This window comes from Pan paniscus, chromosome X (genome assembly GCF_029289425.2).
Source record: "Pan paniscus chromosome X, NHGRI_mPanPan1-v2.0_pri, whole genome shotgun sequence".
Taxonomy (NCBI): Eukaryota; Metazoa; Chordata; class Mammalia; order Primates; family Hominidae; genus Pan; species Pan paniscus.
In genome coordinates, this window is record NC_073272.2 from 93,755,987 (window position 1) to 93,759,152 (window position 3,166).

The window sequence follows — 3,166 nt, forward strand, 5'->3', positions numbered from 1 at the left end:
GGTTCTTTCAGTTTTAATCCTGTTAGTTATAATAGAGGAACCCATTTGACGTGGTGGTAAGGTTGGGGTAGGGGAAACATTTTACAGTCCTATGATAATGTCTCAGTCTTTTATTTAGCCTTTGTGCCTGGGCAGTGCTTATCAATTGTGCCATAAGTGCTTATCAATTGTTTCTTATTTTCTGCCCTCCCCGCAAGGTGAAACAAGAAGGCCAGAAGTGACTGGAGTTGTTGATGGATGGACAGAGACATCGTGCTGATTGCCATGTTCTGATTGAGCTTAAAAGATGACTGGAGTCGGGTAATTTTTGCCTCCAGTTTGGTCATGCTCTGGATAAACTCAGTGTGGTCAGATTCTGGTTAAATAGTTTTCTTTGAGGGCAATTTTGTTGTTGTTGTTGTTAAGGAGAGCAGAATGCTCTAGACCTATTTTTAAATGGCAATTTTTCTTTCTCTCTATTGGCAGAAGGGAATTTTTCTTCATAGTACATTCTCCCCAACGACTTGGTGGGGATCCTAGAGGTAGCATTCAGGAACGTGTAGGGGCTACTACTAAAACTGGGACTCACCGCAATTTTTAAATCTCAAATGTGTCAAGACTGAGCCTCCAGCAATTTGTCAATTACATTTTAAGTGTTTATACTCTGGTTCCAGTGGTAGGCTTCTACTTCTGAGTTTCTGCTCTGGTAATCTGTTATTCTCTGTATTCATCTGTATTTCCAATTTTGGAGCACTGATTTGCCCAGTGACCTAAATTCTCTAATGCATCCAAGAAGAGCTACTGACTTTCGGCTTATTCAACGTTTTTCTTCATGTTGTTGAGGCCAGCATGCATTAGCTATTTATCCTGATGCTCTCCCTCCCACTGCCAATCCCAACAGGCCCCAGTATGTGTTGTTCCCCTCCCTGTATCCATGTGTTTTCATTGTTCAGCTCCCACTTATAAGTGAGAACATGAGGTGTTTGGTTTTCTATTCCTGCATTAGCTTGCTGGGGATAATGGCTTCCAGCTCTATTCATGACCTGCAAAGGACATGATGCATAGTATCATAAATCATGGTATGATTCCTTTTCACGGATGCATAGTACTCCATGGTGTATATGTAGGATATTTTCTTTATCCAGTCAATTACTGATGGGTGTTTGGGTTGATTCTACATCTTTGCTAGTGTGAATAGTGCTGCAATGAACATATGCATGCATGTGTCTTTATAATAGAATGATTTATAATCCTTTGGGGATATACCCAGTAGTGGGATTGCTGGGTCAAATGGTATATCTGGTTCTAGGTCTTTGAGGAATTGCCATGCTATCTTCCACAATGGTTGACCTAAATTACGTTCCCACCAACAGTGTAAAAGCATATCTATTTCTCCACAGCCTCACCAGCATCTGTTGTTTCTTGACTTTTTAATAATCGCCATTCTGACCGGTGTGGATGGTATCTCATTGTGGTTTTGATTTGCATTTCTCTAATGATCAGTGATATTGAGCATTTTTCATGTTTGTTGGCCTCATGAATGTCTTCTTTTGAGAAGTGTCTGTTCATGTCCTTTGACCACTTTTTAATAGGGTCATTTGTTTTTTCGTGTAAATTTGTTTGTTTCTTGCTGAACAATATGGATCAGTTCACAGTGAATATTTTTTTAAGACCATTAGCTTCAATATGAATTAAGAGACATTGATGATTCCTTTGACCAAAAGCATTTTCCATCCTATCTCCAGCTTGCTAGGATGTCCAAGTTAGTCATTTCTATAAGCAAAGGCACTGAAAATATTTTTAAAGACAACATTCTATTATCATCAGTTACTTTATCAAATTAGATATTCAACCAACCCATTCCTGAAGGGAGGTGAGATGAGGTAAGTTTTTATGAGTGAGAGAAAGGATAGGAAATGAAAAAATTCAGAGTAAGGACAGGCTTATGTGATTCTGTCATCAGGAGAGAGCCTGAGGACCCTGGATAGCCAGACATGAGGGTACATAATAAAATTTAGAAAAACAGTTGCCAGACACATTTAAAGCAGTGTGTAGAGGGAAATTTATAGCACTAAATGCCCACAAGAGAAAGCAGGAAAGATCTAAAATCAACACCCTAACACCACAATTAAAAGAACTAGAGAAGCAAGAGCAAACACATTCAAAAGCTAGCAGAAGGCAAGAAATAGCTACTATCAGAGCAGAATTGAAGGAGATATAGACAAAAAAACTCCTTCAAAAAATCAGTGAATCCAGGAGCTGGATTTTTGGAAAGATCAACAAAATTGATAGACCACTAGCAAGACTAATAAAGAAGAAAAGAGAGAAGAATCAAATAGATGCAATAAAAAATGATAAAGGGGATATCACCACCGATCCCACAGAAATACAAACTACCATCAGAGAATACTATAAACACCTCTATGCAAATAAACTAGAAAATCTAGAAGAAATGGATAAATTCCTGGACACATACACCCTCCCAAGACTAAACCAGGAAGAAACTGAATCTCTGAATAGACCAATAACAGGCTCTGAAATTGAGGCAATAATTAATAGCTTACCAACCAAAAAAAGTCCAGGACCAGATGGATTCACAGCCGAATTCTACCAGAGATACAAAGAGGAGCTGGTACCATTCCTTCTGAAATTATTCCAATCAATAGAAAAAGAGGGAATCCTCCCTAACTCATTTTATGAGGCCAGCATCATCCTGATACCAAAGCCTGGCAGAGACACAACAAAAAAAGATAATTTTAGACCAATATCCCTGATGAACATCGATGCAAAAATCCTGGCAAACCGAATAAAATACTGGCAAACCGAATCCAGCAGCACATCAAAAAGCTTATCCACCATGATCAACTGGGCTTCATCCCTGGGATGCAAGAATGGTTCAACATATGCAAATGAATAAATGTAATCCATCACATAAACAGAACCATCAACAAAAACCACATGATTATGTCAATAGATGCAGAAAAGGCCTTTGACAAAATTCAACAGCCCTTCACGCTAAAAACTCAATAAACTAGGTAGTGATGGAACATATCTCAAAATAATAAGAGCTATTTATGACAAACCCACAGCCAATATCATACTAAATGGGCAAAAATTGGAAGCATTGCCTTGGAAAACTGGCACAAGACAGGGATGCCCTCTCTCACCACTCCTATTCAACATAATG

General features: G+C 38.6%; 1 non-coding gene across 1 annotated transcript; it reads left to right on the top strand.

The window, feature by feature from the left end:
• Nucleotides 1–212: 212 nt before the first annotated feature.
• On the top strand, nucleotides 213–276 carry LOC112438572 (small nucleolar RNA SNORD43). Its single transcript, XR_003026978.1, has one exon. It is a non-coding gene; the product is annotated as a small nucleolar RNA SNORD43 (small nucleolar RNA).
• Nucleotides 277–3,166: the final 2,890 nt, after the last annotated feature.